This window comes from Chiloscyllium plagiosum, unplaced genomic scaffold (genome assembly GCF_037043375.1).
Source record: "Chiloscyllium plagiosum isolate Xiang-an unplaced genomic scaffold, Cpla_swu_hap1 HiC_scaffold_3, whole genome shotgun sequence".
NCBI classification, from domain to species: domain Eukaryota; kingdom Metazoa; phylum Chordata; class Chondrichthyes; order Orectolobiformes; family Hemiscylliidae; genus Chiloscyllium; species Chiloscyllium plagiosum.
In genome coordinates, this window is record NW_028270141.1 from 35,710,407 (window position 1) to 35,738,113 (window position 27,707).

The following is a 27,707-nucleotide window of genomic DNA, read 5'->3' on the forward strand; positions in this document are numbered from 1 at the left end:
TTTGGGGTTATAAGTTCCATTTTTGTATAATCTGCTTTAGGCCATTGTGTATGTGGTAGTTATGGTAAATGGTTAGCAAACTCTAAGCACTGCATTTGAAATCAAACCGGACATATCACGGTTTTAGAAATGATTCATTGTTGAGTTGCTGGCATAATGGACAAGATTGGCATTTATTCCTACCATTACTTTCTCTGAGAAGGTAATGGATTGACTTGCTCGACCATTGCAGGGGGCAGTTCTGAGGACAGTAAGAATCATCCCACATTTAGATCAAAGTCGAAAAGGGTGGCGCTGGAAAAGCACAGCAGGTCAGGCAGCATCCAAAGAGCAGGAGAGTCGATGTTTTGGGCATAAGCCCTTTGTTGTTCCTGATGAAGGACTTATGCCTGAAACATGAACTCTCCTGCTCCAGAGATGCTGCGCTTTTGAAGCGCTACTCTTTTTGACTGATTCTCCAGCATCTGCAGTCCTCTCTTTCTCCACAGGAGGCAGCACAGTGGCTCAGTGGTTAGCACTGCTGCCTCACAGCATCAAGGATCCGACTTGGACAATTGTCTGTGTGGAGTTTGCACATTCTCCCCGTCTGCATGGGTTTCCTCCAGGTGCACCGGTTTCCTCCCACAGCCCAAGAAGGATGTGCAGGTTAGGTGAATTGGCCATGCTAAATTGCCCGTAGTGTTAGGTGCATTAGTCAAAGGTAAAAGCAGGGAAATGAGTCCGGGTGGGTTACTCTTTGGAGGGTCGGTGTGGACTTGTTGGGCCGACGGGCCTGTTTCCATACTGTAGGGAATCTAATCTAACTTTAGGTCAGGTCAGGTAAGGGCAGCAGGTTTCTTTCCCCAAGGGAGGTTCGAGAACCACTTGTGTTTTTATTTTAATCTGACAGCTTCAACGTCACTTATACTGAAACCATCTCCTATTTCCAGGTATCATTTGAACTGATTGCAATTCTCAAGTGGCCACAGTTGCATTTTTAAATACTTTCAAATGAGTTTATCAAAGCATGGTTGGCTGCTGGATCTTCAAAGTGAGGAAAGGAGATTGGGCCATTCGTGTTTTTCACTGAAGAGAACTTGTAACACATACCAGGGATGATCTCCCAGCAATTTCAGTCCTCAGCATAAGACTGGCTATTAAGTTTGGTTGTATAGCATAAAGTTCTAAAAACATTAATGCTGAAGATTGCATTAAGCTCGAACCAGTCTTGAAAAGGATAGAACTGTAAATCTAGGTCTCTCAATAGTTTTAGTAATGATGTCCAGCTCACTAATATAACTTGTAACTGATTGCTATCATGCAATAAACTTTGTCTTGTTTAAGTCACTAACCCCTTCTCATTAGATTACTGAGCTGCTTTCCTCTACTACTTTGGGCCAATTAAGCCATGGTGATCCATTTGGAAATGGAAGATGTTGGCAGCAGTCTAACTAACAATATGTTGCTGTCCCATATTCTAATCTGGTATTCCAATCCCATTTAGAATCAATTGCTTTAGTAATTGGAGATGGACAATAATTATGACTTTGCGAGTATTACCCATTTCCTGTGAAGAATTTGCCTGAAAGTAGCAAACCTCCTGAATTCTATTCTATAAATTCCATATCCACAATTTCAAAGTAAAGATCAATTTGTCTTAAGATTCAGCAGACATTCGGTATAAAATATACATAACAACAAAATAGAATTATATGTAATACCATAATTTTAACCTGTTCAATAAAACATTATTTTAATTGAGCAATTTTTGTTTGCAGAAGTACATGTGCAGTTCACATTGAACTTTGTTCTAGTGTGACGGAACATCCTTAAATAACTTAAACTAGATTGTTTGGCAAGATGCTTTCCACTTTCAGAAATTAGACTGATAACACCCTTTGTTCATTTTGCAACAACAACAAAAACACCTTCCCTTAACTTTCAATTGAGTGAGTTTGATGTAAAGGATTGAGTCAGCTCCATTTGCCAATCAAGACTCACCTTCAACAATTGTCAAGATCAATCTCCTTCAAAGTTTTGAAAAAAGTGCTGTTTATAATTATGCTAAGCCACATTGATTGCAATGTGAAAAACATTCTTTGAATACGATCCCTGTACTGATTATATAAATACATTTGTTAAAAATGTCAATGTTATCAGTTTGTTTGCTAAAGTCCTCAGTTTGATTCTGAATCAAATCTCCCTGTTGCATGAGGGAAGCAAAACTGCAACGATGGTAAATCTGGAGTTGCTTTCATACCTTGACCAATATTTCACTGTACCTGAGCCAAGCATCTTTAAAATAGCTAAAATAAAACTGTATCCTACTTTGAAGTTATAACAAGTTGAAATGGGAAAAAAAAATTACTGATCAGGTAATTCTCAAATAACTTAAGTTGACATAGATTCTACTTTCTTTGTTGAAAAGGTTGTTGAGTACATTGAGGAATGGTGTTTGTTTTTTTACTTATATTTTCTGGTCCCTTTACATCTAAGATTCAAGACCAAGTGTAATCGTCAGTGGTTGAAATCATGTTTCAGAGCTGGAGTTCATTCAATTGGAACATGCAAATTCAGTCTCCATTTAAAGTTATATATTCACCCCAAAGGTGATGTATTCATTATAAGTTCCTACATCCACCACTATAATGGAAGCTGTGTATATCAATGAGTTCCTCTGTCATTATATTCTCCTGCCAGTAGAATGGGAGACAGCACATAGTAATTGTAGTGTGACAGTTTCCATTACAAGGCCCAGCATAGGGATTAATAATGGAAGGCTTGTCAGAAGTCAACAAAAATGGAAAAATCTCAGATGTTCCAAGTTGATCTGTTCTGAATGATACATGATCAATCAGATAATGTGATCACTCTCTTAGTGGTCTCTGCACTTTCTTTTCTTGGTTTGTTTATTTCTGCCTTTGCTTTTATCCTTCTGATTGTGTCTCTTTTCTTCTACATTTCCAATGTCAACACTTCTCTTTGCTTCTTCTTACTACATGTCCTTTTGCTTCTCCTTTTCCTTTTCTGTTCTTTCAAGTAGTATGGAGAATGTGAATTGCACAGGACCCACCAGTGGATGCAGGGCATAAAGAAATGTAAGTTGCCTGTAAGGTAGCAGTTATGGTGTCAATGTTGCCACCTTTATCATTGGAAGCGTCTATCGCAATATTACTTTCAAAACACCAACAGATAGCCCAGGCATTTACAATACATTCATTGCAACATGCACCTCACATTTCAACTTTGATTATAAAATAGATTATGATCCTGCTAAGATGTGAGCGTGCTATTTTAATACATGCTAAGTGACTAAATTCACAATTGAAATGTTTGATCATATTATTTCAGCTCATAAGACACTGTTGTTTTTGATGCTTGAATTTCTGATCTGTAATTTTTAAATGCCAGCAACATTTGGTCCCACTATCATCCATTGTAAACTACAACAAACCGTGTAAACTGCAGCTATCGATACTGCAAATAGGGCATTAAAAATCACAAGTACCTAAAGATAGAAGGTGCAGGAGAAACACAGCAGGTCTGGCAGCATCAGGAGAAGAGTTTTTCTGAAGAAGAGTGATATCGACTCAAAATGTTAACTCTATTTCTTTCTTCACAGATACTGCCAGTCCTGCGGAGTTTCTCCAGCACTTCCTGACTTTATCTCAGCATCTGCATTATTTTGCTTTTATTTGAATGTCAGAAGATGTTGCCATATTGTTTACAATAATACCATTTTTGTTGCTAGTAAGATATCAGTGGAAATTACACTTGCTTGTTTATAAGATAACAAGAAACATTTAAAAATACAGTGCAGTCTGCAGAGATAATCATACCATGTGCTAAAGGAATAAAATGGGCAATATTACACTGGCCAGACCAACTTTGCTGTTAGAAATATTTTGACATTTCTTTGAGGCACACTCAATTTCCCTGAGATCTCTCTAGAAACTGGGGAATAAGTCCTCACCAACTTTTCACTGATAGCTTCCATTCCAAAGCACTATATTATTCCTACTATTGGCAAAATTGCCAGTGTCCCAAAATGAACACCATCTTCATTTTCCACAGACCTATTGCAATACTGGTGGTCACAGTTTACACACAGTTTTCATAAAGCTTATACTATTTCATATAGTTTGGAAAGATGATATATTTCCTACTCTGAGACAGTTCACGCCACCTCAGTTTTATTAACAGAATCAGTATACTGATAGGTTGATGCAAAAGTAATGATTCACCATTGCCTCCTTATAAATTTTCAATTATGATATATCAAGAGATTTGTTTTGCTTAAAGTGAAGATTAAAATATAACCTAGACACAGTCTGTTTGAGTACACTTGGGAGATGTGGATATTCTAGTCAGTCCCTGCAGAAATATCCACCCTTGTTCTCCCTGAGTTACTATTTTGCAAGGTTTGTATGCAGTTATTCAGCCTATTTTGGCTAAATATTTCTTACATCATACAGCTACATAACATATCACACACCACCCAAAGCCATGCACTTACTCAAGACGATGAATATTCAAAAATTCTATTGACACTGGGATAGCTTCACATGGTGCCCTGTTGCTGTCAAAACCAATTTGGGAGAGGCACATAGTGACTGACACTAGTGTTGGATAGAAGGTGATCATTAAATATTGTTGTGGGTTATTAGTTTCAATATTGGCGCCTGTTGCCATTAATCGTCGTGATGATGCATGCCAGTCTACAGATAATGTCATAGGGCTACTGTCCTACAGGTGCAAAAAGGACAATTTATAGGAGCTTCTCATCACACATGCAAGCATCCTCGAAGTGATCTTTGGGTGTTCCACTGCTCTGCTGGCTCTGAATGTTTTTTGCCGGACAGAAACACCTTAGGAAAGTATCTGTCATCCACCATGTGAACCTGCCCAAGCCAACACACAGTCAACTCTGCTTCATAGGAGATTTTTCTGTGAGAAGACTGTTGTGTTCATCATTTTCTCCTTCCATTTGAAGCTAGGAATGGGCTGCAGACATCAAAAATGAAAAGTATACAGCCATCTTTCTAGTGGGAACATTACCGTTCAAACATCACCTTTGCAATTGTTTTGCTGCACAGGGTTTAAAGATTTTGGCTCCCACCCCTTCCCATCACATCTGCATTTTTTACACATGTCTTTTCACTTGTGACTCCTGTTTTTGAAGCAATATGATTTATTGAGTATAAACTAATTGAGCATTATCTTTCTACAAGTAATTATTGATTTACAAAGTGGAAAAGCAGGTGTACAAACTGTAGTTCATCACTGTTCTGACAGCCTCACTTTAAGTCTCCTTGAAAACATCCTCTAGTCATCAGGCTGATTCCAATTGCCGTTCATGGGAGGAAAAATGTTTCCATCGATTGGCAGAAAACAATATGATTCCAACCACAGCCCTTCTTCAGGTTACATCTAACAGAATTTACACTTTCCTAAAATTTCAACCATTTAAATAGACTAATGACTAGGTTTTGGTTACATTCTTCGTATTAACCTATTCAATTAATAATTCTTTAGAGTATAATGTTACACCTTGCACCTGTTGAAACTCTTTTACAGAGGTTCATCTTACCTGTAGGTCACATAACCTGCAGCTTGACTCAAAACATTTGAGAATTTGTTATGATCTGCAGTCTGGAGCTTGCCCAGCAGACCCAGCTTAATCTAACATATTGAAAACAGCGAAGGCAAAAATATAAGATGGAAATGCAACAACAGACATTGAACGAAATGCACTGTTAGTCAAGCAAAGGATACAGCTCTTTTGAATGCAAAGGATACAGCTCAGTCAAAAACTTTTGATCCAAAGTATTGACATTGTTTTCAATGCTCATAATTCCTAGTTTTATGGTGAAAACTGTAATTGATGCAATGATCCTTTAAAACACAAATTAGATTAAAATTATGGAAACATTGTAATTTTCTTTTAAAAAGCATAAATGAGAAATGGCTAGGTTGTTTTTAGCTTTATAGGTTTAGCTTTTTGTTTTTAGATTATTTTTCGGGAATATCATTTGTTGAGATGTCCAAGAACATTCAGGGGACATAGGACACTGAGTACGCTTCAAAAATGTGAAGAGGAATAATATCAAAAAAGTAAAGTTAGCGGCACTCTACCTGAATACCTGCAGCAAGGTAGGTGATGTAAGGCAGAAATAAAGATGCATGAGGCTGATCTAATTCAATTCAGAAGCATGGCTGCGTGGTGATCAGGATGGGTATTGAATAGTCAAGGATATTTGACATTCAGGAAGGATTGACATAAAAGAAATGGTGGTAGAGTTGTGCTGGTAATAAGGGATGAGATCAATACATTAATAAGGGAGAATCTCAAATCAGAACAACAATGTGTGGAACTAAGAAAGAGTAAGGTGCAGCAGACATTGGTTTGATTTATTTAAAGGCCACTAAATAGTGTGGCCATGGGCACTTGGATGGGTCCGAGCTACACCTGCCTCTTTGTCGGTGTCTCTACCCAAATAGTGTGTGGCATGCTATAAATCAGAAGATGAGATAAGCCTGTAACAAAGGCAACACAATATTAATAGGTGACTTCAATCTGCTTTTAGACTAGGTAAACCAACTGAGCACTAAAAGCCATGGAGGATGAGTCTTTGGTATGTGTGTGTAGCTTTCTAGAGCAGTATGTTCAAGAGTCAACTAGAGGATATTCTATTTTAGATATAGTATTATGTAGTGAAAAAGGGATAACTAATATCTAGCTGTGAAAGAACCTTTCGGGATGAGTGACCCCAATAGGTTAGAATTTTACATTAAATTTGTACGTGAGGGTAGTTCATTCTGAAGCAAGATTAATTTGTACAGAGGAAATTATGAAGTCATGAGGCACACTATAAAACATAACTAATAAGCTTGAAGTTAATGGGATCAAAGGTTGATAAATTCCCTAGGACCTGGTTGTCTACATACCAGAGTGTTAAGAAGGTGGCTATACAAATAATCAATGCCTTGGTGGTTGTGTTCCAAAATTCTATAGACCTGCAATGCTCCCTGTGGATTGGAAGGTAGAATGTGTCATTTCACTAGTTAAGAACAGAGTGAGAGAGAAAGTGGGAACTACAGATTTGTTAATCTTCCATTAAAAGAAGGAAAATGCTGGAATCTATTATAAAGGATGTAATAAATAGATACCTGTTGATATGATCTCATTGGACAAAATCAGCATGGGTCTGCAAATGGAAAATCATATTTGACAAACTTGTTTCAGTTTTTAAAAAATGTTACTAACAGAATTGTTCCTGAGATGGTGGGACTATGAAGAGAGATTGAGAGTCTGTGTTCCCGAGAGTTTCAAAGAATGAGAGATGATCTCATTGAAATTCATAAAATACTTGAAAGGATAGACGCGGTAAATGCAGCTAAGCTATTCCCCCTAGTATGTAAGTCTAAAGCCAAGGGTTACAGTTTAGAAATAAGGGCAATACCACCTAGGTGTAAAGTGAGAAATTTTTGTTTACTTAAAAGCTTGGAGTCATTTGGAATTCTTGCCACAGAGTGCTTTGGAACCTCAGTTTTTGAGCATGGCTAAGCTAGAGATTTATAGGTTTCTGATTAACAGTGGCATATAGGATTATAGGGATGAGGTGATTAAAAAACATTGAAGTATTTAATCAGCCATGCTTGTATGGAATGGTCAGGCAGACTCGATAGGCTGAATGGTCTACTCCTGTTTCCATGTTCCTTTATTAAAGAAAGCACTTGCATTGATATAATAATCATTGTGTCTCCAAGTTCTGTAAAAGAGAACTTATACAGCCAACAAAATATTTATTGTACTGTAGTCACTGTAACTAAATAGATGTCAGCAATAGCAACCATTTCACTGAATATCTTATAAACAACATTGCGTATACTGGAAGATATATCTCACTCTATAACATGACTGGATAGAATATAAACAGACTGCTAGGCCATTCAGCCTAACTAATCCATGTTGGTATTTTTACTTCATTTGAGCTTCTTCCCATCCAATCTTCTCGACATTCATTGTAATTCTCCCTTCTCAATTGTGTAGCTTCCCCTTAAATCCACCTAAACTATTCACTTCAACCACTCCTTGTGGTTACAAGTTCCACAGCCTCACTGTTGTTAGGTAAAGACGTTCCTTCTGAAGTTTCTATTGGATTTGTTATACTCTTCTTCACAAGAGGAAATATTCTCTATTTCTATTCTACTAAATGCTTACCTAGTTTTAAAGACTTCTATGAGGTAATCCCCCAGAATTCTTTTATTTTTCAAGAGAAAAGGGATAAAACCTGTCAATCCTTTCCTGATATTTCTAGTGCAATTCTTGTGAATCTTTTCTGCATCCTCACTAAACTCTCCATATAATATTGCAGCTACATGTCCTAATGGATATATGTGCCATTTGTCATGAATGGCAGGAGGATGTGCTCTTTTATGACAGGAGCATTATATCATTTAATATACAGTTGGTTCTGCTATAATATGCACTAATTCAATGCAAATTGAAGAATTTAGACCATCATTTGTAGAACGCAAACTCTCCTAACCTGTATTGGCAAGAACGCAATTCCGGTATCATGAGTTTAAATGGTGCTGCTTATGCAATTTTCTTATAACGCAGGACCGTACAGAAGCGGGACTATTGTGTTTTATCAGAACAGGTTGTAGTTACCCTGTTGTGCTTTAACCTGCTGCTAAGACAGTTTGCATTTAATGCATTTAGCTTGTTCTGTCTCAGTATTACCACAGCATTGAAAGGGGCCTGCTTGTTTATAGCCTTGAGCACGGGAGCATGGGGAACATTGTTTTATTTTTAATTCATTTAATGCTTTATCTTTCTCGTGTCACATTTGAACCATTTGAGTGCAAGGAAAGAAATGTTCAATTTCAAATCCTCAATTTCTCACTAGTTTTTCTCACTAATTACAGTGTTCATTTTATTCATTGTTGCGACCCACCACAGAGAATAGCCTGCTTTCTCTTTCCATCACATGTTCCTACCTGACTGTTGAAACTCCAATAATCCATGTCTAACTCTTCAAGCTCCCACCCCCTTGTTTATCATCATCCATTTCATTAACCCTGGGCCTAATCATCACCCACAATGCTCCAAGCTCCTTCCTCCACATTGCTGCCCTCGTGTGCCATTGAATTGATTGACAATCTTCCATGTGATCTTTGTTATTATGCAGCCCCTTCAGCCTCAAGCCCGTTGTCAAGCACGTAGAAAATCTAATAAAAATAAAACCAGAAGCGTGACTTAGCTTCCGTCCAGGAATTAGATTCAGTAACATCTGCACCATCCAAATGCCAGGAGAAAGTGAGGACTGCAGATGCTGGATATCAGAGTCGAGAGTGTGGTGTTGGAAAAGCACAGCAGGTCAGGCAGCATCTGAGGAGCAGCAGAATCGATGTTTTAGGCATAAGCCATTGCCCGAAACGTCGTTTCTCCCCTCCTCAAATGCTGCCTGATCTGCTGTGCTTTTCCAGCACCACACTCTCAAACATACAAATGCCAGACAACGATAAATTTGGGTCGGCATGGACCGAAAGGTCTGTTTCCATGCGGTACACCTCTATGACTCTAATGACCATAGAGTCATACAGTCATAGAGATGTACAGCAAAGAAACAGACCCTTCAGTCCAACCCGTCCATGCTGACCAGACAACCTAAACTATTCTAGTCCCATTTGCCACCATTTGGCCCATATCCCGCTAATTCCTTCCTATTTGCTTATCCATCCAATGCCTTTAAAACGTTGCAATTCTACCAGCCTCCACTACTTCCTCTGGCAGCTCATTCCATACATGTACCACCCTCGGCGTTCTTTTTAATCTTTCCCCTCTCACTTTAAACCAATGCCCTCTAGTTTAGACTCACCTAACCTGGGGGCATGAGTTTGGTGCTGGAAAAGCACAGCAGGTCAGGAAGCATCCAAGGCAGCATCAGATGCTGCCTAACCTGTTGTGCTTTTCCATAACCACACTCACAACTCGAATCTCCAGCATCTACAGTCCTCACTTTCACCTAACCTGAGGAAAAGACCTTAGCTATTCACCCTATCCATGCCCCTCATGAATTTATAAACTTCTTTTATGTCACCCCTCAGCCTCATGAATCTTCAACAGACGACAATCTAACCACTGTCCCTTGACATTCAATGGTGTTACCACTACTGATTCCCCCATTATCAACATCTTAGGATGTTATCTTTGACCAGAAACTCAACTGGACTCACCATATAAAATCTGTGGCTACAGGAGCAGGTCAGAGGCTAGGAACACTGTGGTGAGGAACTCACCTCTTGACTCCCCAAAGTCTGTCCACCATCTACAAAGCCAACACAGTAGCATGATGGAATATTCCTACTTGCCTGGATGTGAATATTCCAAGAAGCTTGACACCACTCAGGATAAAGGAATCAGCTTGATTGGCACCACATCAACAAGCATCCACTCCCTCCACCACTGATGCTCAGTAGCAGCAATCTGTACAATCTACAGGATGCACACAGAAATTCACCAAAGATTCTCAGACAGCACATTCCTAACCCATAACCACTTCCATCTACAAGTACAATGGAAGACAATAGATGGGATCACCACCACCTGGAAAATCCCCTCCAAGCCACTCAGTGTTCAAACATGGAAATATGTCAGTGTTTCTTTGATGTCACTGGATCAAGATCCTGTAATTTCACTCGAATGGCACTGAGGGTCAACCTACAGGACATATTCAAGAAGGTAGCTCACCACCAAGTTCTTGAGGACAATTAGCAATGAGCAATAAAAGCTAGCCAGCAAGTGATGTCTACACCCTATGAGTGAATAAGGAAAAATGTTACGACATAGGCACATTGAACCCAATCAATCTTGTTGAATTCTATCCACTAACATCTGGCTGCTTTTGTAAAAAGCAGGATGGCAGTCCTGGAGACTAGTCAAGGAGCACCTTGAAAGACTCACTGAATCGGATCTTACAGACCGTAACCCAGAATCCTCCAATACCATCCTGAGATATGTCATGTCTGAACAGCAGAATGGACACCACAGCGTTGCTGGTACAGTGATACACAGTTAAGATGGAATGACCTGGATGTGTTAAAAAATAACACAGTATGCCGCGTAGTCTCAAGCATTGTGTCACCCTGAACAAGAACATTCCCTGCTGGTCACCACCAACTGTCCTCATTCAACTGCTCAGAGAATCAGCTCAGAGAAAGTGAGGACTGCAGATGCTAGAGATCAGAGTCAAGAGAGTGGTGCTGGAAAAGCACAGCAGGTCAGGCAGCATCCAAAGAGCAGGAGAATCAACGATTTGGGCATAATCCCTTCATCAGGAATAAGGCTTGTGACCCAATGGGGTAGAGAGATGGAGGGAGGTGGGACGGGGGCAAGGTAGCTGAGAGTGCAATAAGTAGATGAAGGTGGGGGTAATGGTGATAGGTCAGGGAGGAGAGTGGAGCAGATAGGTGGGAAGAAAAATGGACAAGTAGGACAGGTCATGATGGTGGTGCCAAATTGGAAGGTTGGATCTAGGATAAGGTCAGGGGAGGGGAATTGTGGAAACTGGTGAAATCCACATTAATCCTATGTGGTTGGAGGGTCCCAAGGCAGAAAATGAAGCGTTCTTCCTCCAGGCGTTGGGTGGTTAAGGTTTGGCGATGGAGGAGACGCAGCCCCTGCATGTCCTTGCCGAAATGGGAAGGAGTGTTAAAGTGTTCGGCCATGAGGAAGTGGGGTTTCTTTGTGCATGTGTCCTGGAGATGTTCTTTGAATATTCTGCCAGTAGGCATCCTGTCGCCCCAATGTAGAGGAGACCACATTGGGAGCAACAGATACAGTAAATGATATGTGTGAAAGTGCAGGTAAATCACTGATGGATGTGGAAGGCTCCTTTGGAGCTTTGAATCGAGGTGAGGGGGGGAGGAGTAAGTGCAGCATTTGCAATTCATGGGGTGGCAGGGGAAGGTGCCGGGAGGGGAGGGTGGGTTGGTGGGGGAATTGACCTGACAAGAGAGTTGTGGAGGGAATGGTCTTTATGGAATGCAGATAGGGGTGGGGAGGGTAATTTTTCTCTGATGATGCGGTCTGTTTGTGGGTGGACAAAATGGCAGAGGATGATTCAATGTGTCCGCCAGAAGTTGGTGTGGTGGAAGGGGAGGACTGGCGTGAGGGGGTGGGGATGTCTATCCTTGTTGTGGTTGGAGGGGTGGGGTTTGAGGGCGTAGGTGCGGGAAGTGGAGGAGATGCACTGGAGGGCATCATCGACTTCGTGGGAGGGGATATTGTAGTCCTTGAAGAAGGAGGCCACCTGGTGTGTTCTGTGGTGGAACTTGTCCTCCTGGGAGCAGATGCGGCAGAGGGGGAGGAATTGGAAATAAGAGATAGCATTTTTAGAGGAGGCAGGGTGGGATGAGGTGTAGTCCAGGTAGCTGTGGGAGTCGGTGGGTTTGTAGATGTCAGTGTTGTCGGTCACCATTGATGGAGATGGAGAGGTCCAGGAATTGGGGGGCGGAGTCTGAGATGGTCAGGTGAACTTGAGGTGTGGAAGGTGTTGGGGAAGTTGATGAACCGTTCAATCTCCTCATGGGAGCACGAGGTGGCGCCGATACAGTCATCAATGTAGTGGAGGAAAAGGTGGGGAATGGTGCCAGTGTAGCTGCGGAAGATGGCCTGTGCCACGAAGAGACAGGCATAGCTGGGGCCCATGCAGGTTCCCATGGCTTCCCCTTTGGTCTGGACAAAGTGGAACGATTCAAAGGAGAAGTTATTGAGGGTGAGGACCAGTTAACCAAACAAATGAGATTGTCAGTGGAAGGGTACTGGTGGGGACATTGGGAAAGGAAGAAATGGAGGGCTTGGAGGTAGATAGAGGTGTATAGTGACTGAATGTCCATGGTGAAGATGAGGCATTGAGGTCAGGGAAATGAATATCATGGAGGAGGTAGAGGGCGTGAGTGGTGTCCCGAACTTAGGTGGAGAGTTCCTGCACCAGGGATAGGACAATATCAAGGTATGTGAAGGTGAGTTTGGTGCAGCAGGAGCAGGCTGAGGAAGGATAGGTCAGCTGGGGAAGTCAGGTTTGTGAATCTTGGGTAGGAGGTAGAACCGAGCGGTGCGGAGTTCCTGAACTATGTGGTTGGAAGTTGTGGATGGGATATTCCCTGAAGTGATGAGGTTGTGTATGGTCTGGTAGATGATGGCTTGGTTATGGGAGGTGAGGTCATGGTCAAGGGGGCAGTAGGAGGAGATGTCTGTGAGTTGGATCCTGGCTTTAGCGGTGTAGAGATCGATGCGCAAAACTACACACTGCAGCCCCCTTGTGCACTGGTTTGACGGTGAGGTTGGGATTGGAGTGGAGGGAGGTTGCAATGGTGTGAGGTTGGAGTGGAGGAAAGGGGTGAACATGTTGAGGCGGTCAATGTCATGGCAGCAGTTGGAAACAAAGAGATCGAGACTTGGTAACAGACAAGCACAGTGTGTCCTGGTGGATAGGGTGTGTCAGAGAAGGGATCCTCGGAGGGTGAGTGGGAGTCCTGATAGAAAAAGTAAGCCCAGAGGTGGAGGCGGTGGAAGAAAAGTTCAATGTCACAATGCTTGCCGAACAAGGTCGTAGCTCCCAGCCCTGCCATGTTTTCACCATTCTCCCAGACCTCCCCCTCACTGAGGACGGACAATCAGTCCTCAGTAATGACCTTAGCTTCATCCCCCTCCGCTCCCAGATCAATGAATTCAACACACGTTGCGACATTGAACCTTTCTTCTGCCGCCTCCAGGCTTACTTTTTTCCACTAAGACTCCCACCCATCCTCCAAGGACCCCTTTTCCCACCTCCAACGCACTCTATCCACCTGGATACCTCGTGCCAGTCTGTTATCCACCCTCAATCTCTTTATTTTCAACTGCCGCCGGTACATTGACCACCTCAACCTGTTCACCCCCGTCACCCACTTCAACCTCTCACTTTGTAACGTACAGCCCTCCACTCCCTCTGCTCCAACCCCAACTTCACCATCAAACCAGTGGACAAGGGAGATGCAGTGTTGGTTTGGCGTACCAAATTCTACACCGTTAAAGCCAGGCACCAACTCGCAAACATCTCCACTTCTTGCCCCCTTGAGCATGATCTCACCTCCCATCATCTCCCAGACCATACACAATCTCATCACCTCAGGGGATGTCCCATCGACAGCTTCCAAACACATATTTCGGGAACCCCGCACTGCCCGGTTCTACCTCCTACCCAAGATTCACAAACCTGACTGCCTCAGCCGACCTATTGTCTCGGTCTGCTCCTGCCCCACCAAACCCATCTCCACATACCTTGATACTGTCCTATCCCCACTGGCCCAGGAACTCCCCACCTACGTTCGGGACACCACCCACACCCTCCACCTCCTGCATGATATTCCTTTCCCCGACCCCCAATGCCTCATTTTCACCATGGACATCCAGTCCCTATATACCTCCGTCCACCATGACAAAGGCCTCTAAGCCCTCCGTTTCTTCCTCTCCCAACGTCCCCATCAGTACCCTTCCACTGACACTCTCATTTGTTTGGCTGAACTGGTCTTCACACTCAATAATTTCTCCTTTGAATCCAAGCCAAAGGGGTAGCCATGGGCAACTGCATGGGCCCCAGCTATGCCTGTCTCTTCATCGGTACGTGGAACAGTCCATCGTCCGCAGCTGCACCGGCACCATTCCCCACCTTTTCCTCCACTATATTGATGACTGTATCAGCGCCACCTCATGCTCCCATAAGGAGGTTGAACGGTCATCAACTTCACTAACACATTCCACCCCAACTTAAGTTCACCTGGGCCATCTCGGACACCTCCCTCCCCTTCCTGGACCTCTCCATCTCCATCAACGGTGACCGACTCTCAACTGTCATACTCTACAAACCCACCCACTCCAACAGCTACCTGGACTGCACCTCATCCCACCCTGCCTCCTCTAAAAATGCTTTCCCTTATTTCTAATTCCTCCACCTCTGCCGCATCTGCTCCCAGGAGGACAAGTTCCACCACAGAACATACAAGATGGCCTCCTTCTTCAAAGACTGCAATTTCCCCTCCCAAGTAGTCGATGAAGTCTGCCAGCACAACTCATCCACTTCCCACACATCCGTCCTCGAACCCCTCCAACCGCAACAAGGGGAGAACACCCCCGGTCCTCACCTCCCACCACATTCTGGATACATTGCATCATCCTCTGCCATTTTGTCCACCCACAAACAGACCCCACCATCAGAGATATATTACCCTCCCCACCCCTATCTGTATTCCATAAAGACCATTCCCTCCACAACTCTCTTGTCAGGTCCATTCCCCCACCAACTCACCTTCCCCTCCCAACACCTTCCCCTGCCACTCCATGAATTGCAAATGCTGCACCCACACCTCCCCCCCACCCCACCTCGATCCAAAGCCCCGAAGGAGCCTTCCATATCCATCAGTGATTTACCTGCACTTTCACACGTCATTTACTGTGTGGTCTCCTCTACATTGGGGAGACAAGATGCCCACTTGCAGAATGCTTCAAAGAACATCTCCAGGACACACACACGAAGCAACCCCACCACCCCATGGCTGAATACTTTAACTCCCCCTCCCACTCCGCCAAAGACATGCAGGGGCTGGGCCTCCTCCATCGCCAAACTAACCACCCAACACCTGGAGGAAGAACACCTCATCTTCTGCCTTGGGACCCTCCAACCACATAGGATTAATGTGGATTTCACCAGTTTCCACAATTCCCTTCCCCCAACCTTATCCCAGATCCAACCTTCCAATTTGGCTACACCCTCATGACCTGCCCTACTTGTCCATTTTTCTTCCCACCTATCTGCTCCACCCTCCTCCCCGACCTATCACCATTACCCCCACCTTCATCTACTAATGGCATTTCAGCTACCTTCTCTCCAGTTCCACCTCCCTCCATTTCTCTACCGCATTGGTTCACAATCCTCTTTACTGTTGAAGGCTTATGCCCGCAACATCAATTCTCCTGCTCCTCGGATGCTGCCTTACCTGTTGTGCTTTTCCAGTACCACACTGATGGATCAGCTCTCCTACCTGTTGAACAGCACATGGAAGAGGTACTGAGGGTGGAAAGGGTACAAAAATACACTTTGGAAAATTTCTATATCCATCACTGAGTGGCTCTGTAATGCCATTACTGACCAAGTTGGCTGAATTCTAAAGGAGAAAACAGCCAGACTTAGCTTGTAGCTAGTGATGAGGGACCCAGCAAAAGGGAAAAACATGCTTGACCTCATCTTCATCAATTTACTTGTCTCAGATACATTTATCCTTAACAGATTGGTAGGAGTGACCAATACAGATGCCTTGGGATGACATACTCTTATCTTTTTACTGGGGATACCCTTCATTGTGTTGCGTGGCATTGCCATTATGCTAAATGGGATAGATTCAGAACTAGTAACTCAAAATTGGCATCAGTGAGGTTCTGTGGGCTATCATCAACAGCAGAATGATATTAAATCTGTAACCTGATTGCCCAGATTATCCTCACTTACCAAATCAGGAGAGTCAAAGAAGAACACGTAAGGAACAGTGCCAAAAATGCTGAATAATGAGATGCAGAGCTGGTGAAGCTGTGTCATAGGGCAACATGCATGCCAGATATCAAAAACAGTATGCTAAGATCACAGCTAAGTGGTTTGTTAACCAATGGATCAGATCAAAACACTGCATTCATCTTAAATCCTGCCATGAATGATGGTGGACATTTTTTTTAAATGGGAAGAGGTGTTTTTTTTAGATTACATTACAGTGTGGAAACAGGCCCTTCGGCCCAACAAGTCCACACCGACCCACCGAAGCGCAACCCACTCATAGCCCTACATTTACCCCTTACCTAACACTACGGGCAATTTAGCATGGCCAATTCACCTGACCTGCACATCTTTGGACTGTGGGAGGAAACCGGAGCACCCGGAGGAAACCCACGCAGACACGGGGAGAACGTGCAAACTCCACACAGTCAGTCGCCTGAGACGGGACTCCACAGACAACCCCGTCCTCAAAGCTGGAAGAGCTCAGTGGGTCTATGCAAAAGTCAAGGCTGAAACGTTTGCAACCATCTTTAGCCACAAGTATCCAGTGGATGATCCATCACATGCTCCTCTAGCAGTCAGATCCACCGACGTCAAGCCGGTGTTCTTCTCCGACCACTGCCTCCTGCTGGCCGACTGTCACCTACAGGATGAGCAGCGGTCTGGTAAGGGAACGTGGAAGCTGAACACCAAGCTGTTGACCCCGGGAAACATTGAGGAGCTCAAGAGGGACTACGCAGGTTGGAGAACCGTGAAGCCCCTCTTTGAGTCCCCAGCCGACTGGTGGGAAACAGTAAAAGGGAACATCAAGAGGTTCTTCCTCCTCAAAGGTGTTCAGGAGGCGAGAGAGAGGCGGGGAAAACTGTCCCAGCTCCAGGAAAGTATGCAGAACCTGCTCCTGCTGCAGACGATGGGGGTGGATGTCACGGAGGACCTCAAGGAGGTGAAGGGCCAGCAAGCCTCGCTCTTTGCTTCGGAGGCCTCCAAGATAATCTTCCGGTCCAGGGTCCGCTCGGTGGAGCAGGACGAGACGTGCTCACGTTTCTTCTTCCAGAAGGTGCACAAAGAGAGCTCTGTGCTCAGCAGCCTGAAGGAAGAAGATGGCTCGCTAACGTCATCTCAGGCTGACGTTATGAGGATCAGCAAATCCTTCTACGCCAGTCTGTATGATGCGAAGCCGACCGACAGCACGGCCTCCCAGTCGTTCCTGTCCTCTATCACGGAGGTCTTAGATGACAAAACACGGGAGAGGCTGGACCAGCCGCTATCTCTGGACAAGCTGACCAAAGCCCTCGAGTCCTTCGAAAAGAATAAAACTCCCGGAAGCGACGGCTTACCGGTCGAGCTCTATTCCGCTCTGTGGGACTTGATTGGCCAGGATCTGCTGGAGGTGTATGTCAGTGTGCTTCGGTCAGGTACCATGAGTGAATCCATGAGGAAAGACATCATCACCCTCGTCTACAAGCTTAAGGGGGAGAGGGAGGAACTCAAAAATTGGAGACCAATCTCACTGTTGAATGCAGATTACAAAATTCTGTCAAAGGTAATCGCCAACCGGGTCAGGTCTGCTCTAGGGTCGGTGATTCACCCTGACCAAACCTGTGCTGTGCCGGGCAGGAAGATCGCTGAGAGTCTCGCACTCCTCAGGAATACGATCGCCTACGTGCAGGACAGAGGGTTGGACACCTGCCTGATCAGCCTGGACCAGGAGAAAGCCTTTGACAGGATATCACACACGTATATGAGAGATGTTCTCTCCAAAATGGGCTTTGGGGAGGGAATCTGCAATTGGATCAGACTGCTCTACACCAACATTGTCAGTGCAGTCTCAATCAACAGGTGGGAATCAGATAGCTTCCCAGTCAGATCTGGAGTCAGGCAGGGCTGCCCCTCTCTCCTGCCTTGTTTGTGTGATGCATAGAGCAATTTGCCGAGTCCATCAGGAAGGATGCGAGCCTGAGAGGGGTGACTATTCCTGGCAGCGGGGGCCTGGAGGTTAAGGCCTACCTGTACATGGATGACGTCGCCGTTTTCTGCTCGGATCCGCTGTCCGTGCGCAGACTCATGTGCATTTGTGACCAGTTCGAACGGGCCTCAGGGGCCAAGGTAAACCGAGGCAAGAGCGAGGCCATGCTCTTCGGGAACTGGGCCGACCAATCCTCGATCCCCTTCACCGTCAGGACCGACCATCTGAAGGTGTTGGGTATTTGGTTCGGAGGGGCTGAGGCGTGCACCAAGTCTTGGGAGGAGCGTATCAGCAAAGTGAGGCAGAAACTGAGCAGATGGAAGCTACGGTCGCTCTCCATCGCGGGAAAAAACCTGGTCATCAGGTGTGAGGCACTGTCATTGCTATTATACGTGGCACAGGTCAGGCCTATTCCCAGAACCTGTGCCGCTGCAGTCACCCGGGCCATCTTCCAGTTTGTATGGAGGTCAAAGATGGACCGGGTCCGAAGGGACTCACTGTATAAAGATCTGGGCAACGGGGGAAAAAATACACCCAATGCCACCCTCACCCTGATGGCCACCTTTGAGTGTGCTGCATCAAGCTGTGCATGGATCCCCGGTACGCAAACACCAAGTGTCACTACGTACTGAGGTTCTACCTGTCCCCGGTGTTGCGAAGGATGGGCCTGGCCTCGCTGCCGCGGAACGCTCCGAGTAGTTGGACCGTTCCATATCATCTGTCCTTCGTGGAGAAGTTTATGAAGAAAAACACCTTTGACCACAAGTCCATCAGGAAGTGGTCAGCACGTAGTGTCCTTGAGACCCTTTGGGAAAAGGAGAGGGCAGATCCTATCGAGCGGTTCCCTGAGCAGACTGTCAAAGCCATTTGGCAGAATGCCTCATCGCCAGAACTTTCCAACAAGCACCAAGACATGGCTTGGCTGGTGGTGAGAAGGGCTCTGCCTGTGAGATCCTTTATGCATGCCCGGACTCTCAGCCGCACCGCACGCTGCCCTCGAAGCGGCTGCGGGGGGGACGAGACTGTCACACACCTCTTTCTGGAATGTGCCTATGCAGAGGAAGTCTGGAGAGGAATGCAGTGCTGTTTGTCGAGGTTCGTCCCGAACAGCGCCGTGACGCGGGACTCCGTGCTCTACGGTCTGTTCCCCGGGACGCACACCGAGACGAACATCAACTGTGCCTGGAGGATCATCAACTTGGTGAAGGACGCTCTCTGGGTGGTCTGAAACCTGCTGATCTTCCAGCTGAAGGAGTTGACCCCGACTGAGTGTTGCAGACTGGCACATTCCATGGTCCAGGACTACGTGTTGAGGGACGCGCTGAAGCTTGGGGCAGCTGCCACCAAGGCGCGGTGGGGAAAGACCACTGTGTAAAGTCTGCCTGCCTAACGAAGAACAGGGGGCCCATGCAGTCATTTGGGCTCTGCTGACGCCTCAGCTAATCATATGGGCATATGATTGAAAAATGTACAGACCTGTATAAAAATGATAAATTCTGATCTCTGTATGTACATGTTTACATATGTATGGCATGACCAACTGTACAGACCATCAAATTATTTTATGAATAAAGTATATTTTTGAAATAATAAAAAACACATGCTCCTCTAGCATCACAGCTCAATCATCAGCCAATCAATTTTCTATATGGGTTATTGAGAAATGGGTGATAACTCTGGATGTAAGGCCCTGGGCCTTGAAAACATTTCAGTCCGAACACTTGTGGTCCTGAACTATCTATATCAATGTGACAATCGCTGGCAAAGTGGAAAATTGTTTACAGGGCTACAATTCCCATCTTTAGAGCTAGCATTGTTATTGACAGGAAAGCTGGGTTTTCTACCATGTACTCGCAACTGGCCTCAAGCAGAACTGGGTGGAGAAGGAGGGTGGTGTTTGATAAGAGCAAACAAGTGACAGTGATAATAACAACAAGGTGAGTTAAGTTGACTGACATTGAGAATAGTGCTTGAGGAAAGGAGAGAGAAGTTACGTGCAGTAGTTTATTTGGAGAATTGAGTAGGGTGTTAGCCACACCAGAGAAGGAGTGGAGATAAAGCAGGTTACTATGATCCCTCTTGGTGAAGAAAGCATGCTAGCTGACAGTAGGGGAATTGAAAAGGATTGAGTTAGAGGAAGAATAGTGTGTAGTTTGAATTGAATTAAAAAGAGGAAACATTCCCAACATGACCTGTCAGTGACAAAGGAGAAGAAAGAATCCATCTCAAAGTATGGCGAGCTGCATGACGTACAATATTTATGAATTGGATCTGTTGGAATTAGAAAACCTTTTTGAATTGAAGCCAGGAAAATTGGACATGAAAATATGCCTTTTGTGGTAAGTTTTGGGATGATTTGGCTGGTCTGTTGAAAATGGAAGTGCCAGTCTGAATTTAATGAATTGGAAAGCCTATTAATGACAAAATAATACTCTGATTAAAAAAAAGTACAAAATGCATCATTTTTATGCAAAAGTTTAAAGTTTTCAGGAGAGAATATAAAAAAGGGGAAGGTTTGCATTCATATTGCATCTTTTACAAACACTGGATGCTTCAAATATGTCATGAATAGTAGAGCATTTTTGAATTGTAGTTACCATTGTAAAGTTGGAAATGCACTATCAATACATACACACCAATCTTCTACAAACATCAATGTTGTAATAACCAGATAATCTGTTTCTATGATACTGTTTAAGGAAGAAATATCAACCAAGACACCAGGGATAACTCCACTGCTCTCAGTGGCTAGTATTCATTGACAACCACCCAAACAGGCAGATGGGGTCTTGGGTTAATCTGACAGACAATACTTTCAGGTTTGATTTTATTTTATTCAAGAACTGGGAGCAGCATTTGGATCTGCAATCTTGCGATTTACCACAACAGTATGACTAATTAACACTTAAATTGTCCCTAAACATCCTACCAGATTTCCCTAGGAATCCCTTATGACCAATGCTGTGCTTTCTATATTTGAGTATTCAGCCTTTCACATGCTTCTGTTTTCCACCAATCGAATTGGAGGAATGCAGTGCATCATTCTGAATTACAGTCTGCATAATTGTGTTTCACAGGGCAACTTCTGTCTTGTCAGGTTCCTGCCATTCTGTCTTGCCATCACCTTTTTATTAAACTGTTTGGGTTTTGCTAGTTGTTAGGCACGCATGAATGAGTGTCTGATACTCAAGACGGACATTTGCCGAGGACAGTGAAGGGAAATGAATTGTTATTGTTTAAGAAACAGTCACAGGCTGCGATGGAGCATGTTTCAGGCTGGTGAGCAGGATAGGTCAGATGTGGAGCTATATTTTTGTCCATCTTGTATGGCCCAACCTATCCACATACCTTTGACATTGTCACCAGACCACCTGATAGCCAATAATGATCTTAAAAAGCAACAAAATCTTTAAAATGACAAAAATCTCAGAAAACTAGTGAAGCAAAGTGTTTTCAAAGTGCAAGTATCATTGCCATTATCTTTACGACAGTACAGCTCTGTTAATCAGGCAAAGCTCTGATGAAAATTGGTTACATATCTAAAGATCCTGTCTATGGTTGGGTAGTGAGAACCAAGTGGTGGCCAAATCTGTCAGCTGCCAAGGCTGTGCTTCAAGGATGCTTACGTAAGTGTGACATGAGGCCCTCAACATTGATGATCACTCCTGGAGTCACTAGCTGATGTCAGAGGAAAATGGCAACACCTCTTATAGACTGGAGTGCATCACCATGATGACCATTAGCTACAGCAGTTTGGCAAAAGGTACCAATGATAGCCACAACCTCACCTGGCAGCTTTATGTGCAGTGCTTGTAGCAGAACCATCCTCCCAAGAATTGACCACTTCAACCACCAGTAAACGCAGACTATGTGAAGACATCCACTTGAAATGAATGGTTTGCTGCTTCCCCATCCTCTTTTGTAGATGGAAGGATGCTAACAAGAATGCAGCAAATTACACCTCCACTATTAAATCCAGATTGCTCTCCTCGTGGGTCTGCTCCTGGGCCTGGCCAACCTGGCCATAAACAGATCCAGGCAGCGGGCCGTGAAGCATCCCATCGATGAGGTGGGTGCAGCAGTAAAATCTTGGTGATGTTGGTGGGTCCGGTGGAGGCATTGGCGAGGTGGTGGCAGTGGAGGAGAATCGACCCAGGAGTGAAGGATGATGCCTGAAGAGTGGCAACTTTAACACTGGTTGGTTTGGTATAGATGGTGGAGACGTGGTGGAGGAGGGATAATGGTGCAAGCGCGGCTACATCCGAGGCCAGATGTCTCTGGAGAAGGAGCACACGATTTCCACCAACACCCTCGAGCTGTTCAGGGCGAGGTGGGCACCACAGGGAGTGGAGTGCTTTATTTCCCCTTCCAACTCTAATTTGATCTAATCCCTGCCATCCTCCTCACTTTTTTGATCACACAGCATTGCCCTTTGATGAGAAGGGCATTGCTTGTCACTGGCCACTCAGGTATTTCCTTTCCTCCTGGTGATGGGAATTGAATAAAGATTGATATACCTGTTGTTCTTCACTGAGTCCTATACCTGCACACATGACATGGGTATGAAAAAGAAATTAAACCCAGATTGCCTACTGAACTTACAAAACAGCCTGTAAGAATGATGAATAATTTTATTGTCATGTGTATTTTACAGTGAGAAAAACAATAAAATATAGTGAAAACCTTTTCCACTGTCACCATGATCCAGCACCATTTTAAATAGTTTAAGAATTTAAAAAAGATGGATATAGCTAAGAGAGAGTCAGTCAGTCTTGAGCAAGTTCATCAACCACGCTTGCACCATTATCCCTCCTCCACCACGTCTCCACCATCTATACCAAACCAACCAGTGTTAAAGTTGCCACTCTTCAGGCATCATCCTTCACCCCTGGGTCGATTCTCCTCCACTGCCACCACCTCGCCAATGCCTCCACCGGACCCACCAACATCACCAAGATTTTACTGCTGCACCCACCTCATCGATGGGATGCTTTTCTGCCACCGCTTCCTCACCACTAATGCAAGACCTAACCAATGACGGATCCTCAGGCACTGTCTTACACTACTGGGTCTACTGAGCTGACATCGCTTCCTCCGAAGTAGCAGCCACCAATTCCAACACCAGGTCCAATTCTATCCTCAGAAAAGTAAGGAAGGGCATAGTTGATTCTGCTCTGGGCCCACTATCCGCCGTCACAATGTCTGCGCTGGACTCACTATAGTCCTCACTGGGCTCACTCTAGTCCGCACTGGGCTCACTCGAGTCTGGACTGGGCTCAATTTATTCGGCACTGGACTCACTCGAGTCCAGGCTGGGATCATTGAAGAGAAAATGAGGTCTGCAGATGCTGGAGATCAGAGATGGAAATGTGTTGCTGGAGAAGCGCAGCAGGTCAGGCAGCATCTAGGGAACAGGAGAATCGATGTTTCGGGCATTAGCCCTTCTTCAGGCATTCTTTCGGGCATTAGCCCTTCCTGAAGAAGGGCTAATGCCCGAAACGTCGATTCTCCTGTTCCCTAGATGCTGCCTGACCTGCTGCGCTTCTCCAGCAACACATTTCCATCTCCAGGCTGGGATCAGTCTAGTCCACATTGGGCTCACTCTAGTCCAGGCTGGGCTCACTCTAGTCCACTTTGGATTCACTGTAGCCTACACTGAGCTCAGAGATCAGAGTCAAAAAGTGTGGTGCTGGAAAAGTATAGCCAGTAAGGTAGCATCCTGAGGAGCAGGAGAGACGACATTTCGAGCATAAGCTCTTCATCAGGAAAGCACTCCAGTCTGTACTGGGCTCACTCTCGTCCACGCTGGGCTCATTCTAGTCAGTACTGGGCTCACTCTAGTCCACACTGGGCTCACTCGAGTTTACACTGGGCCCCATGTAGTCCACACTGTACTCACTCTAGTCCACACTGTGCTCACTCTAGTCTGCACTGGGCTCACTTTAGTCCACACTGGGCTCACTCTAGTCTGCACAAGGCTCACTCTAGTCCACACTGGACTCACTATGGTCCTCACTGGACTCACTTTACTCCGCTCTGGGCTCACTCTAGTCCACACTGGACTCACTGTAGTCTGCACTAGGCTCATGCCTGAAATGTCGATTCTCCTGCTCCTTGGATGCTGCCTGACCTGCTGCGCTTTTCCAGCAACACATTTTCAGCTCTCACTCTAGTCCACACTAGGCTCACTCTAGTCCACACTGGACTCACTCTTGTCCACACTGGACTCACTTTAGTCTGTTCTGGACTCACTCTAGTCCATACTGGGCTCACTCTAGTCCATACTGGGCTCACTCTAGTCTGCACGAGGCTCAAGTCTGGTCTGCACTGGACTCATTTTAGTCTGCACTAGGCTCACTCTAGTCTGCACTGGGCTTGGTCTAGTCTACACTAGGCTCAATCTAGTCGGCACTGGACTCATTTTAGTCTGCACTAGGCTCACTCTAGTCTGCACTGGGCTCACTCTAGTCTGCACTGGGCTCACTCTAGTCTGCACTAGGCTCAGTCTGGTCTGCACTGGACTCATTTTAGTCTGCACTAGGCTCACTCTAGTCTGCACTGGGCTCACTCTAGTCTGCACTGGGCTCACTCTAGTCCACACTGGGCTCACTCTAGTCGGCACTAGGCTCACTCTAGTCTGCACTGGGCTCACTCTAGTCGGCACTAGGCTCACTCTAGTCTGCACTGGGCTCACTCAAGTCTGCACTGGGCTCTCTCAAGTCTGCACTGGGCTCACTCAAGTCTGCACTGGGCTCACTCAAGTCTGCACTGGGCTCACTCAGTCTGCACTGGACTCACTCAGTCTGCACTCGGCTCAGTCTAGTCTACACTGGGCTCACTCTAGTCGGCACTAGGCTCACTCTAGTCGGCACTGGGCTCACTCTAGTCTGCACTGGGCTCAGTCTAGTCTACACTGGGCTCACTCTAGTCTGCACTGGGCTCACTCTAGTCTGCACTGGGCTCACTCTAGTCTGCACTGGGCTCACTCTAGTCTGCACTGGGCCCACTCTAGTTTGCACTGGGCTCACTCTAGTCTGCACTGGGCCCACTCTAGTCTGCACTGGGCTCACTCTAGTCTGCACTGGGCCCACTCTAGTCTACACTGGGCTCACTCTAGTCGGCACTCGGCTCACTCTAGTCTGCACTCGGCTCACTCTAGTCTGCACTGGGCTCACTCTAGTCTGCACTGGGCTCACTCTAGTCTGCACTGGGCTCACTCTAGTCCGCACTGGGCTCACTTTAATGCACACTGGACTAACTCTAGTCCACCCTGGACTCACTCTAGTCCACAGTGAGCTCACTCTAGCCTGCACTGGGATCACTCTAGTCTGCACTGGGCTCACTCTAGTCCGCACTGGGCTCAGTCTAGTCCGCACTGGGCTCACTCTAGTCTGCACTGGGATCACTCTAGTCCACACTGGGCTCACTTTAATGCACACTGGACTAACTCTAGTCCACCCTGGACTCACTCTAGTCCACAGTGAGCTCACTCTAGTCTGCACTGGGCTCACTCTAGTCTGCACTGAACCTCACTCTAGTCCACACTGGGCTCACTCTAAGTCCACACTTGGGTCACTCTAAGTCCACACTTGGCTCACTCTAGTCTGCCCTGGGCTCAGTCTAGTCTGCACTAGGCTCACTGTAGTCTGCACTAGGCCCACTCTAGTCTGCACTGGGCTCACTCTAGTCTGCACTGGGATCACTCTAGTCTGCACTGGGATCACTCTAGTCTGCACTGGGATCACTCCAGTCTGCAATTGCTCACTCCAGTCCACCCTAGACTCACTCTAGTCCACACTGGGCTCACTCTACTCTGCCCTGTGCTCACTCTAGTCTGCACTTGGCTCACTCTAGTCTGCATTGGGCTCACTCTAGTCTGCACTGGGCTCACTCTAGTCTGCACTAGGCTCAGTCTAGTCTGCACTAGGCCCACTCTAGTCTACACTGGGCTCACTTTAGTCGACACTAGGCTCACTCTAGTCTGCACTAGGCTCACTCTAGTCTGCACTGGGCTCAGTCTAGTCTGCACTAGGCTCACAATCTGCACTAGGCTCACTCTAGTCTGCACTGGGTTCATTCTAGTCTGCACTGGGCTCAGTCTAGTCTGCACTAGGCTCACTCTAGTCTGCACTGGGATCACTCTAGTCTGCACTGGGATCACTCTAGTCTGCACTGGGATCACTCTAGTCTGCACTTGCTCACTCTAGTCCACACTGGGCTCACTCTAATGCACACTGGGCTCTATCCACACTGGGATCACTCCAGTCTGCATTGCTCACTCTAGTCCACACTGGGCTCACTCTAGTCCACACTGGACTAGCTCTAGCCCACCCTGGACTCACTCTAGTCCGCACTGAGCTCACTCTAGTCTGCACTGGGCTCACTTTAGTCTGCACTGGGCTCACTCTAGTCTGCACTGAACCTCACTCTAGTCCACACTGGGCTCTCTCTAGTCCACACTTGGCTCACTCTAGTCTGCACTGGGCTCACTCTAGTCCACACTGGGCTCACTCTAGTCCACACTGGGCTCACTCTAGTCCACACTTGGCTCACTCTAGTCTGCACTGTGCTCACTCTAGTCCACACTGGGCTCACTCTAGTCCACACTGGGCTCACTCTAGTCCACACTGGGCTCACTCTAGTCTGCGAGGGCTTCCTGAAGAAGGGCTTATGCCCGAAACGTCGATTCTCCTGTTCCCTGGATGCTGCCTGACCTGCTGCGCATTTCCAGCAACACATTTTCAGCTCATTCTAGTCTGCACTGTGCTCACTCCCATCCACACTGGGCTCAATCTAGTCCACACTGAGCTCACTCTAGTCCAGACTGGGCTCACTCTAGTCTGCACGTGCACACTCTAGTCCACACTGGACTCACTCTAGTCCACACTGGGCTCACTCTAGTCCTGAAGAAGGGCTTATGCCCGAAACGTCGATTCTCCTGTTCCCTGGATGCTGCCTGACCTGCTGCGCTTTTCCAGCAACACATTTCCAGCTCACTCTAGTCTGCACTTGCTCACTATAGTCCACACTGGGCTCACTCTAGTCTGCACTGGGCTCAATCTAGTCCACACTGGGCTCAATCTAGTCCACACTGGACTAACTCTAGTCCACCCTGGACTAACTCTAGTCCACCCTGGACTCCCTCTAGTCCACACTGGGCTCACTCTAGT